Raw genomic sequence first — 14,130 nt, forward strand, 5'->3', positions numbered from 1 at the left:
CTCTGAGAAACGTAAATGAAAGTCATCATTAAAAAACTGGGAGACCTAAGCAAGCCTCTGTGTTTCCTTATGATTAATAGATAGGAAGTTTGGGATATGATTCTAATTATTTGTCATATTTATTTCATACTAATCAATACTCTCATTGAGAATGTGTGAAGGAAATAGCCAGTTAAATCTATTTAGAGTGTAGTTGTTAAAGGAAATTGGATATTATTGACAGTTCCATTTTGATAAAGTATTCTATTTTACACTGCTGAAAAGAGATGAGCACAAGATTTCAGTGTTAGCAATTTTCATTACTAACTTTCCTTATTAGACTCCACCTTTGGATGTATACAAATTATCTATTTGGGGGAAGAAATTTTCAGGTTTATGCTATGACTTGAAATGATTCATGTTTATTAATATTATTTATTTTGCACCACTCTGAACTGACAAAGCTTGACTAATTTGAAGATTTATGGGCAAAACACACAGTCGGCAATGGGATTCTGGGGCTTACATAGTTGCTCTAAGTTATGAATTACTCTAAAATGCTTTTCAGACACAGAGAAAATAGGATTGTCACTTTTAAGAGGTTCTTAGCAAGAAGAGTTGAGACAAAAGAACTGTCAGGTTTTGTTTTCAGCTTTTGTTTTTTGGAAAAGAAGTTTTGTTCATCATTTGAAAAGAAGGAATGAGGAGCATTTATTTAGCACTAGCTTCTTAACTTAGTCCAAACCATATATCATGGGGAAACAGGGTGTGGGGACATGCAGGAAGAGTGCCACAAGTAACAAGCTTTAACCAAGATGAAATTCTTTCCAGCCTCAATATTAAAGTTACCTAACATCTCTACATCCCAGGTTCCTCAACTGTAACCTGGAGATTTTTTTTTTTTAATTTTTGTGGGTGGGTACATAGTAGGTGTATATATTTATGGGGTATATGAGATATTTTAATACAGGCATACAATGGATAATAATCATATCATGGTAAATAAGGTATCCATCACCTCAAGCATTTATCCTTTCTTTGTGTTACAAACAATCCAATTATAATCTTTTTGTTGTTTTGAAATATAAAATAAATTATTGTTGACTGTAGGCGCCCCGTTGTGCTAGTGAATACTAGATCTTATTCACTCGTATCTAACTGTATTTTTATATCTACCATTAACTGTCCCAACTCCGTGCCCCTCAGGCCCCCACCAGCCTCCCAGCACTACACTTCTTGGCCTCTGGGAAATGCTTCTACTCTCTATCTGCATGAATTCAACTGTTTTAATTTTAATTTACCACAAATACGTGAGAATATAAGAGTTTGTCTTTCTGTGTCTGGCTTATATCACTTAACAGATGTCCTCCAGTTCCATCCATGTTGTGCAAATGACAGGATCTCATTCTTTTTTATGACTGAATAATAGTCCATTGTGTATATGTACCACATTTTCTTTATCCATTTGTCTCTTGATGAACACATGGGTTGCTTCCAAATCTTGGCTAGTGTGAATAATATAGTGCTGCAATAAACATTGGAGTGCAGACATCTCTTCAATATACTTTTGCTTTCTTTTGGGTATATACCCAACAAACAAACAAAAACAAGAAAACATTGAAACACTGGGGAAACTCTCCAGGATATTGGTCTGGGCAAAGATTTCTAGAGTAATACCCCATAAGCACAGGCAACCAAAGCAAATATGGACAAATGGGATCATATCAAGTTAAAAATCTTCTGCACAGCAAAAGAAACAACAAAGTGAAGAGACAACCCACAGAATAAGAGAAAAAATTTGCAAATTATCCATCTGACAAGGGATTAATAACCATAATATATAAAGAGCTGGGATTGCTGGATCATATGGTAGCTCTAGTTTTTTTAACTGGGGTCAGATGACATCTCATTGTAGTTCTGATTTGCATTTCTCTGATGATCAATGATATTGAGCACTTTTTCATATGTCTGTTTGCTATTTATTTGTATGTCTTCTTTTGAGTAATGTCTATTTAGATATTTTGCCCATTTTTAATTGGATCATTATATTTTTTCTTAATAGAGTTATTTGAGCTCCTTATATGTTATGGTTACTAATCCCTTGTCAGATGGATAATTTGCAATTTTTTTCTCTTATTCTGTGGGTTATCTCTTCACTTTGTTGTTTCTTTGGCTGTGCAGAAGATTTTTAACTTGATGTGATCCCATTTGTCCATTTTTGCTTTGGTTGCCTGTGCTTGTGGGGTATTACTCTAGAAATCTTTGCCCAGACCAATATCCTGGAGAGTTTCCCCAATGTTTCAATGTTTTCTTGTTTTTGTTTGTTTGTTTTTTGAGACTGAGTCTTGGTCTGTCACCCAGGCTGGAGTGCAGTGGCGTGATCTTGGCTCACTGCAACCTCCACCTCCCAGGCTCAAGCAAATCTCCTACCTTTGCCTCTCGAGTAGCTGGGATTACAGGCACCTGCTACCATGCCCGGCTAATTTTTGTATTTTTAGTAGAGATGAGGTTTCACTATGTTGGCCAGGCTGGTCTTGAACTCCTGACCTCAAGTGATCCACCCATCTCTGCCTCCCAAAGTGCTGGGATTACAGGTATGAGCCACCACATCTATTTGGCCCCCAATGTTTTCTTTTAATGGTTTCCTAGCTTGAGGTCTTCAATATATGTCTTTCATCTATTTTGATTTGATTTTTGTATACAACAAGAGATAGGAGTCTAGTTTCATTCTTTTGCATATGAATGTGATGTTGTCCCAGAACTATTTTTATTAAAGAGACTGTCCTTTCCCCAGTGTATGTTCTTGGCACCTTTTTCAAAAATGAATTCACTGTAGATTAATGGATTTATTTCTGGCTTCTCTATTCTGTTCCATTGGTCTATTTTATCTGGTATAAGTATAGTTCTGCTTTTTTTTGTTTCCATTCACATAAAATATCTTTTACTGTCCCTTCATTTTCAGTCTATGTAGTTCTTTATAGGCGAAGTGTTTCTTGTAGGCAACAGATTATTTGGTCTTGTTTTTTAATCCATTCAACCAGTGTATATCTTTTGATTGGAGAGTTTAGTTCATTTACATTCAGTGTTACTAGTGATAAGTAAGAACTTACTCCTGCATTTTATTTGTTTTCTGCTTGTTTTGTGGTCTCTTCTTCCTTCTTTCCTTTCTTCCTGTGTTCCACTTAGTGAAGGTGATTTTCTCAGGTGGTATGCCTTAAATTCTTGCTTTTGTTTGTGTGTATCATATATTTTTAGATTTGAGGTTACCATGAGGCTTGTGAATACTATCTTATAACCCATTATTTTTACCAATGAAAATCTAACACTGATTGCATAAACAAACAAGCAAGAAGAAAACTAACAGAAACTATACTTTAACTTCATCCCCCTGCTTTTTAACTTTTTGTTGTTTCTATTTATATTTTATTTTACTATGTCTTGAAAAATTGTTGTAATTATTTCTTATTGGTTTATCTTTTAGTATCTGTACTCAAGATATGAGTAGTTTACACACCACAATTATACGGTTACAATATTCTGTGTTTTTCTGTGTACTTACTACTACCAGTGAGTTTTGTACCTTCAGATGACTTTTTTCAAATTAAAGTACTCCCTTTAGCATTTCTTCAAGGACATGTCTGGTGTCGATGAAATCCCTCAGCTTTTGTTTTTTTCTGGAAACATTTGTATTTAGCCTTTATGCTTGAAGGATATTTTTGCTGGATATACTATTCTAGGATAAAGGCTGTTTTACCTTCAGCACTTTAAATATGTCTTGCCACTCTGTCCTAGCCTGTAAGATTTTCACTGAGAAGTCTAATGACAGATGTATTGGAACTCTTTTGCATGTTATTTTTTTTTCTCTTGCTGCTTTTACGATCCTATATCCTTGACCTCTGGGAGTTTGGTTGTTAAATGTCTTGAGGCAGTCTTATTTGGGTCAAATCTGCTTGGTGTTCTATAATCTTCTTGTACTTGAATATTGGTATCTTTCTCTAGATTTGGGAAGTTCTCTGTTATTATCTCTTTGAATAAATTTTCTACCCCTATCTCTCTCTCTATCTCCTCCTTAAGGCCAGTAACTCTTAGATTTGTCCTTTTGAGGCTATTTTCTAGATCTTGTAGGCATGTTTCATTCTTTCTGTTATTTCTTCTTTTGTCTTCTCTGTGTATTTTCGAATAGCCCATCTTCAAGCTCACTAATTGTTTCTTCTGCTTGATCAATTCTGCTGTTGAGAGACTCTGATGTACTCTTCAGTATGTCAATTATGTTTTTTGCTCCAGAATTTCTACTTTTTAAAGCTTATTTCAATGGCTTTTTAAACTTGTCTGATAGAATTCTGAATTCTTTCTCTGTGTTACTTTGAATTTTGTTGAGCTTCCGCAAAACAGCTATACTAAATTCTGTGTCTGAAAGGCCACACATCTCTGTCTCTCCAAGGTTGGTCACTGGTGACTTATTTAGTTCATCTCATGAGCTCATGGATTGTCCTGATGGTTGTGGATGTATGTTGTTGTTTTGAAATTGAAGAGTTAAATATTTATATTCACAGTCTGGGCTTGTTTGTACTCATCCTTCTTGGGAAGACTGTCCAGGTATTCAGAGGGACTTAGGCGTTGTAATCTGTCTTTGGTCACTGTAGCCATATCTGCATTAGGAGGCACCCCAAGCCCAGTAATGCTATGGCTCTTGCAGACTCATAGAAGTACTGCTTTGCTGAACTTGGGTAAGATCTGAGAGAAGTCCCTGGATTACCAAGGAGACACTCTTATTGTCTTCCCTTACTTTACAGAGTCTCTCTCTCTCTGTGATGAGATGCCTGGAGCTGGGAGAGGGATGACACAAGCACTCTGTGGTCATCACCACTGGGATTGTACTGGATCAGACTTGAAGTCAGCACAGTACTGTCTCTTTCCCAAGGCCTGCAGTGACCACCACTTGGCTACCACCTATGTTCACTCAAGGACCAATGGCTCTACAATCAGCAGGTGGCAAATCCAGCCAGGCTTGTGTCCTTCCCTTCAGGACAGTGAGTTCCCCCAGCCTTGGGAAGGTCCAGAGATGTCATCTGAGAGCCAGGGCCTGGAGTTGGGATCCTTAGGAATCTACCCAGTGCTCTACTCTACTGCACATAAGGTGGCTCCCAAGCTGCAAGAAAAAGCCCTTTCCACTCTTCCTTCCCCTTTCCTCAATCAGAGGAGACTCTCCCCATGGCCATCACCACCAGTGGCCCATGGCAAGTACTGCCTGGCTACCACCTATGTTCACTCAAGGCCCAAGAGCTCTTCGTTCAGTCTGAGGTGAATGCTGCCAGTACTGAGTTTGTCCCTTCAGGGAAGTGGGCACTCCTGTGGCTTAGGGTAGTTCCCAAAGTACCATACAGAAAACAAGGCCTAGAGGCAGGAACCCCAGGAGATATTTGGTGCTCTACCCCACTGTGGTCAAGCTGCTACCCAAGCTGGTACCCAAGCTGCAAGACAAAGTCCCCTTTACTCTTCCCTCTTCTTTCCTCAAGCAGAAGCACTCTCTCCCTATGGCCACCACAGCTTGGAATATGCTGGATCACACCTGAAGCCAGCATAGCTCTGAGTCTCACCCAAGGCCCGTAGTGACTACTACCTGGATACCACTGATGACTATTCAGGGACCAAGGGCTTTTTAGTCAGCAAATGGTAAGTCCTGCCAGGATTGGGTTCTTCCCTTCAAGGCAGTGAGTTCCCTTCTGACCCAAGGTGTGTCTAGAAATGTTCAGGAGCTAGGACTGGAATTGGGGCCTCAGGACTCTCTCTGCCTGATGCCTTATTTTACTGTTGCTGAGCTGGTATCCAAGTTGCAAGACAAAGTCCTCTTTACTCTCCATTTTCTCAAGCAGAGGTAAGGAGTCTCTCCCAGAGCTGCAGGCTGTGCTGCCTAAGATTGGAGAGAGGGTGATGTAAGCCATTCCTTGGCCACCCTGGCTTGTGTCTCACTGGGTCACATGCACCCCAAGTTCTGAGCCCTGCACAGCACTAGGACTTGCCCAGGAACTGCAAGGCCTTGTGGCCTATGCTGCCTTTCAAATTTATTCAGGACCCCAGAGCTGTTTAGTGCATGGTGGTGGGGCTTACTAGACCTCAGGTTCTGACCGCTGGGATGGACGATTCACCTCTGGCTAGGGCTGGCCTAAATACTTCCTCCACGGGCCCTGGCTAAATTTTGCCCCATGTTGCTTTCTGCTGTGACAGGGCAGCACCGACTTCCAATGCAAAGTTCCACAATCACTGTGCTGTCTCTCTTAAATGCAAATATTTTCTCTCTACACCATGTGGCCACTCCCAGGGAATTGGGGAGAGTTGGTGTAGGCAATTCAAGACTGTCATTCCTGCCCTCTTCAGAGCGTCTTTCCTTAATATCATGTTAAAGGCAGGTACTGTGGTCACTCACCTGATTTTTGGTTCTTATAAAGTTGCTTTTTTATGTGGATAGTTGTTCAACGTGGTGTTCCTGTGGGAGGTGCAACAATTGCTGGAGGCTTCTATTCAGCCATCTTGCTCTGCTTTTTCTCCCTGGAGATTTTATTTATTTATTTATTTTGAGATGGAGTCTCGCTCTGTTGCCAAGGCTAGAGTGCAGTGGCAGAATTGCACTGCAACCTCTGCCCTCCAGGTTCAGACGATTCTCCTGCCTCAGCCTCCTGAGCAGCTGGGATTACAGGCACGTGCCACCACACCTGGCTAATTTTTGTATTTTTGGTAGAGGTGGGAGTGCACCATGTTGGCCAGGCTGGTCTCGAACTCCTGACTTCAAGTGAGCCACCTGCCTTAGCCTCCCAAAGTGCTGGGATTACAGGCATGAGCCACCGCCCCCAGCCTCTCCCTGGAGATTTTAACAGTACATCCTGCAGGGGCTTTAGGAGAATACTAAATGGGTTGACATATGTAAAGCATATTATTAATTAAGATGATAATAGCACATGCTAAATCATTTCTAGGAAATGGCTTATAATGCTAAAAGTTCTACTTGGGTATTTACATTTGTTACAGACCAAAGAGTCAATGATAACCACTTCAGGAACTTAAAGCAAATTAGATGAGGAATGTTCCCCTGTATTGAGTAACCACTGGACTGTTTCTACTTACAATTCCTATATTCTAAAAGGTAAACCTTATATAAAGACAAATATACTTTTAAAGTCATTTTAAGTAGTTGAGTCAAAAACATATACAGATACATTTCAACTTTGAATAACCTATAACAGGAATGGCAAACAGGGTTCATTGACTAATTAGTAATGAATGCTGAGAGGGCTGTGTTAAGAAAGAATCTTTTTGCCCAAAGAAATAAAAAAATTTACAGTTTTACAGAAATGTACAAATTAAGTAAAGAAAAAAGAAACTAGGTTCTTTTCTTTACTAGGGCCATATTCAGATTCCATAGATGTGTCTAGAAGGATAAGTATTAGCTACATTCAGGTAAGTGAAGGAGTCAAGCAACAACACATGCCAAATATTTTCCTTCTCTGGTTTATATTTAAGCTTATCAGCATCCAAAATAAGGCCCTACTTTTGAACCTTTTAAGAGAGAATGCAACGGTGGAATCACTCCCACTGACTTAGCAAGGTAAATGTTTGACTTAAGATGAGACTCATTCTGGTGCCTCAAATTTCTCTGAAATCAATCTATGTGGAGTTGCTTTAGGGCTTAATTTGTCTATGTAGCATCCAAATCATTTTGTAACGTAGTTTTCACTTTCTACAGTGTGTGGAAGCTCTTGAATTTGATACAGAAAAGAGTTCTCCATTTCCCAATGCAAGAAAACAATATTTAGATTGACACTAATTTATAGAGGCTACAGGCTGGTGCATGAGACAGCTGTGTTTTCTCCAGGACATCACTACAGCACTCATAAACGCCACACAACACATTTGGAACACACCAGGCTCCTTCTGTCTATGGTGAGTGGCTGCAGTTACTTAATCTGCCATCTGAGGGGATAAAGCATAGATGCTTCTAATGTCCTCCAGTAGGGGGTGGGAAGAAGAAAGTTGGCCACTTTTCATTGAACCTAGTTTCTTTTTTCTTTACTTAATTTGTACATTTCTGTAAAACTGTAAATTTTTTTATTTCTTTGGGCAAAAAAAAACATTAATTAGGAAATCTGTAATTTGAATTATCCATGCTTTGGGATCACAATAAAAATGTCTAAGATATTCTGAGCTTGAGAAGCAGAACCAAAATATATATGATAGAAGTAAATTGCTTATGAATACTTCTTTGCAGTTTACAAAATATACACACATATATATTTCATTTAACACACACACTTTTCATTTATAATTTGATGAGAGATATGGTGTCTGATGCTAATTTTAATTTTTATTTATTTAATGACCAATGAATTAGAAGCTTTTTCATGAGTTTCTTGTTAATTTGTATTTTTAATAACAGTACTATTGAGAGAACTTATATACTATACAATTTAAAGCATATACTTTAATGTTTAGTATATTCTTAGAGTTGTACAATCATCACCACCATTAATTTTAAAACATTTTCATCACTCCAGAAAGAAACTCATACCCATTAGTAGTCATTCTCCAACCTCACAACCCCAAGTCCAGTCCTAGGCAATCACTAATCTACTCTCTGTCTCCATAGATGTGCCTATTGTGGACATTTCACATAAATGGAATCAGACAATTTATTTTTTCACTTATGATGTTTTCAAGGTTCATCCATGTTGTAACATGTATTAGTATCCCATTTCTTTTTATTGATGAATAATACTCCATTGTATGATTATAGCACAATTTGTTTATTCAGTCATGAGTTGATGGACATTTAGGTTTTTCCACTTTTTGGATATTACAAACAATGCTGCTATGTATACATGAGTTTTTTGTGGGCATGTTTTCATTTCTCTTGGGCATAAACCTAAGATAAGAATTGTTGTGTTGTATGGAGACAGCGTGTTTAACCATTTGAGGAACTGCCAGACTGTTTTCCAAATCAATTGTACCATTTAAAAATCCCACTGTTAGTGTATGAAGGTTCTAATTATTCCACTTGCCAACACTTGTTATTTTCTGTCTTTTAAAAAAATAACTTAGTGGGTGTGAAGTAGTATCTATTGTGGTTTTGATTTGCATTTCCCTGACTACTAATGATGTTGAGTATCTTTTCATGTGCTTTTTGGCCATTTGAATATTTTCTTTGGAGAAATGTCTATTCAGGTACTTTGCCAATTTTTAAATTGACTTGTCTTTTTATTATTGAGTTATAAGAGTTTTTTTATATATTCTGGATATAAATTCCTTACCAGATATATGATTTGCAATTTCTTTCTCTCATTCTGTGGACTGTCTTTTCATTTTCTTGATGGTGTCCTTTGGAGCACAAGAGTCTTTAATTTTTTATGGAATCTCATTTACCTATTTTCTCTTTTGTTGCTTATAGGCTTGGTGTCATATCTAAAAAAAAAAAAAATGCCTAATCTCACCAATGTTTAGGATTTACACCAATGTTTTCTTCTAAGAGTTTTGTAGTTTTAGATCTACATTTAGGCCTTTGATCCATTTTAAATTAATTTGTATATATCATGTGGGTAATTTGTCTTTCTTTTTTTGTGAGTTGCCTTTTGTGTTCTGTGCTTATTGTCCCAATCAAGTATTATTTTTCTCTTATATTTTAAAGGTTCTTTGTATTGAATATTGTCATTGATGTTGCAAATATTTTTCATATTTTATTGCTCAGGGATAAGAAAACCTAGATTCTTATCAGAAAAATTCAGAGACTTCTCCAAAGTCACATGCTTAATATACCTGTTACTAAAGTCTAAGTCTTCTGGCTATGCCTCTTGATCCCCAATTTAAAAATCTTGAACTATTGTAATCACTTGTTCAGTTTTTATGCAGTATGCCATTAACAAGGGTCTAGCTTAACAAAGCTCACAATAAACTACAAAGATAGTCAAGATTTGTGATCACAGGCCATATCCAAAGTATGCAGAATTTAAAGCAAAACACCAGCATCAAGACCAGGGATAGAAACAATACCGACGTCCTGTGTAGAAGTCAGAACCCTGGGCAGTTCTAAGTTAACATGGGAAAAAAAAACAGTTTTCTTTAAACTGCAATAGTTGAAACCTCAGACTGGTGGTTAAAATCTCATACTTTATGGGGTTAATTCCAATTTAAAGGGCTCTGACCTTATTTATATGGCTCCAACCTCTCCTGGGGAAAATGCCATACCATCGTCTAAGAGTTTGTAGTCTTTGTCAAGTGGCATGGCCTCCCTCATCTTTGGGCCTAACAAATATGTTAGAAACTCCTAGGTCTCTAGAGCTTCTTTGGGTTTAAGCCAGTCCAAGGTGTAATTGTTTTCTTTCTCCTCTTTCTTGGATCCCTTTATCCATAAAGTTACCTTTCCATCCAAATTTAGAGACTGGACTGTAAGTGGGAACCTGAAAAAATACTTGGTTGAAGCTTAAGTTTAGAGTGCCAGTGAGAGTTGGGGTAAACACTGATATAAAAGGGCAGAGTCAAGATGTATTTATAATTCCATATGCACCATAATACATATGGAATATTATAATTTGTCCACTGGTATCATAGAGCAGATGGGACCACTCAAACTCTGTGATTGTATGCCCTTATGAGTTATACTGAATAGTTGGTCATCTGTCTCACAGTGGTCCTATCTGGTTACAGGTATAAGACAGTAATAAATCAGGATAAGCCTATCACAAGTGGGAAAACAGCCTCTGTGAAAGTCCTGATGGTAGCAGAAAGTTCCAAACAAAAGTCTTTAGCATGAAGATAGTCCAGGAGACCTAGCACAGTCAGTAATAAGCAGAAACACTTTGAGTCTGTTTCATTCAATTTGAAGAAATAAAAGGAAAGAGAACTTTGAACTTTGTCTCTTTGAAATGGGCACAGCATATTAGAACCTGAGTCTAGAGGCTAGCTTTCTGTTTTGAAAGTTCTAGGCCAGCTAAGTAGGGAAACAATTGATCTGCAGAAACATCTAGATGACTCTCTGGAATAATATTGTTTTTAAACAGTCATGGCTTCCGTGTAACTTAATTTTGGGGACTTTAGAAGGATCTCCCTGCCAAATGTTGCTCCTACTCTAGCCTGTCATTTGTCATGGAAATTAACATTTTGACTTTATAGATTTGGTAAATTGGTACTGTTATAAATGGCAGGCTCCTCAGGAAAGGTAACTCAGCATTCATAGTATTAATATCTCATAGTAAATTATCAGGCAGCTGTACTAAGCTGTGTTTAGATTTTGGTAAGGGGAGAAGGCTAGATCCAAAGCACTTCACACCATGCAAGGAAAACAGCCTGAGAAACTGTAATCACAAGCCCTTGGGAACCAGAGGAAAATGTTTCAACTTCCTCAGCGCTGAATACATTTTGACAAACTGTAAACATGCTCAATAATCCTTGAAGACTGTAATAGGGTAACAGAAGTTATCTCTAGGTTGTGAGTAAGTTTATTTTCTTTAAACTTTTTCTTCTTTCTTGAATTCTTGAAGAAAAAATAAATTACACTAAAGATGTCTTAATCAGCCAGCATTCTTTAAATATTAATACATTTTGCTTATAAATTATACCTGTAAGGTCATCTTAGACATCAAGAATCAATTCATGAAAGGAACACTACAGTCTGTCAGTAAGCCAATGACAATAGGGATTATGCATTTGACTATGTCAAGCAAACACTACTTATACCTTTTATTGAGAAATGCAGCTCTAGTGCCTAAATTTAAATTCCACTACTTGAAAACAAAACATGAAACTACATATGTAATAGATTACCAAATGAATTTTTTAAGGCAACAGGTTGGTAAGATTTGTGGGAGGTATGTAATCAAATGGTAGACTACTTACAATCTGATGATATTATTCTTTTGGGATGTTCAGATATGAAACTGTAACTTCCTAACAACTAGATCAAGTTTCTTGAACAGTTCCAGCAACACAATTTATTTAATAGTTATTATTGCCATTTGATCATATTCATGAATTTATTAGATACCTCCTCTGTTAGTCAGCTTAGGATAGGCTATGCTGCAGAAACATATTAACACTGAAATTTCGGTGGCTTAACATAACGGAATTTTTCACTTAGACCCACATGTAGTAAAGTGCAGGGGGAGCTCTGATCCACAGGGGCAATCATGGACTCAGGCTTGTAGAAACTCCACCAACTTGTAGACAGGCCATCTGGAACACACAGTGTTGTAGAAGGGGAAGAGGAAAGAAAGAATGGAGAATTCTCCTTCGTTTTAAAATACCTCAAACTGGAAGTGTTACACATAACTTTTATAAACTGTTGGCCAATGCTAATTATGTGCCCTGAATTGAACAGCAAGGAATGCTGGGGAATTAAATAAGTTTGTGGAATATGTGGCGAGTCTTATCAACTTTGTGCAAATATTTACACCAGGCACTTTGGGAATACAAAAAATGAATCAGAGTCTGAACCATTTTTCAGGATGTTTACAATGAAACCATGGAGATAAAATGTGTCTGTAAATAATTGAAATGCAAATTAAAGTCATAAGATTTAGGAAAAAGTTAGAGAAAAAGTACAATGGCAGGTAAGAAACTATAGAGATTACTGCCACCTAAAGAGATCAAGAAAACCTTCATGGGATGAGAGGTATCAGATTAGGCTTTGAATGATGTAGGATTTGTACATAAGGAGTTGATGAACAGAGCTCACTCTGGTCTAAAGGAACAGCAAAGGCATGGGAGAGAGAAATTCTGAGGCATTTACAGAGAAGAGTAAGTCAGTCTATTATTTCTACAGCAAAGGGTATGCAAAATGGGAAATAAAAATAGAAAAATCTGTTGGGTCAAATGTGAAGAACCTAGAATGCTAGATTAGGGTATTTGACTTGTTTGTGGAGAAGAGTTTAAGTGAGAGATATAACAGATATTATTTGGAAATTGATAGAATCAATTAATTAAAATTGATTAGAGGAAAGGAAAACTAATGGTAGGGAGGCCAGCTAGCAGGCTACTTGAAGTTATTTTTGATGAAGTGCATTGGGAAAGAAGAAATAATAATCAAAAGGGGAGATAAATATTAGAAATATTTCAATCAGCAGAACTTGGTACCCAATTGAATTCAGGAAGAGTAACACTTGACCCAAAGGCCTAGAATTTAGGAGACTAGGAGTTCATAAATATTATTAACATAAATAAAAAACATGAAGAGAAGCTGGTTGTAGAAAAATAATGAGTTTATGTTTATCCATGTAGAATTTAATGCAGATGAGATGCTCAGGTGCAAGTAGCCAGCTGGCCACTAGAAATGTGAAAGGGAGATCCAGGTCAAAGCTGGCAATTCGGATTTAGGAGTCACCTGGGTAGAGAGAAGAAGCCAAATCATAAAATTAGATGAGTCTGCCAGAGAAAAGACAGTACAGATAGAGCTGAGAAGCAGGCCAATAACATATCCTTGTAAACATACATGTTTAAAAACCCAAAGAAAAAAAGAAAGAAAAGACATCCAAAGAAGCAGGAGGAGGGAACAACGAAGGGAGGAGTTTTAAAAGTGAGCATGTTCAACAATGTTTAATGCCACAAAGAGCCTCAAGAGCATTATGACTGATCAAAACCATTGATTTTAGCCATTGGGGGTTGGGAATATGGAGTGGGGAAAAGATGACATCTGCTTGAAGACATAAAGGGGTAAAGTGGGTTTTTGGAAAGGGAGAGGAAAGTGTATAACCTAAAGGAGTGGGGAGTGAGAATACATTGGAAAGGGGAAAACTGTAGATTCAAGAAAGAGAGGAGATAATTGATGAAGCCAGTGGATAAGAGTGGAACAGGCAAATGATTTTCCTCACCTGACATACTCATCACCAAAAAGAAGCAGATACCAATTCACTCCCTTTGTCCTTGCCTAGATCCTAAGCCATTTCATTTGAATAAACACTTTCTGATGTGTTTCTGCCTTTCTTAGATCCTAGATTCTGACTCCTTCCCCATAGCTTTGAAAGCTCTCTGTGTAATAGACGCTTGATACTTGTCTCCAGTGATAACTTTGTTCTCCCTCTTGGTCCACACCTCACAGTAATCCTTTGAAATTTGGCAACTCCCATCTTAACTAGGAAAATGCCCTACCCCATCTAGTCTCACTGTGAGACCTCA

At 37.6% G+C, this 14,130-nt stretch overlaps 1 protein-coding gene across 1 annotated transcript in view; it reads right to left on the minus strand.

Moving 5' to 3' along the window:
- RTN1 (reticulon 1) overlaps nt 1-14,130 on the minus strand; it is a 325,414-nt gene that overhangs the window by 280,864 nt on the left and 30,420 nt on the right. The gene's annotated exons all lie outside the window — the stretch shown is intronic.

The sequence above is a fragment of the Pongo abelii genome, chromosome 15 (genome assembly GCF_028885655.2).
Source record: "Pongo abelii isolate AG06213 chromosome 15, NHGRI_mPonAbe1-v2.0_pri, whole genome shotgun sequence".
NCBI lineage: Eukaryota > Metazoa > Chordata > Mammalia > Primates > Hominidae > Pongo > Pongo abelii.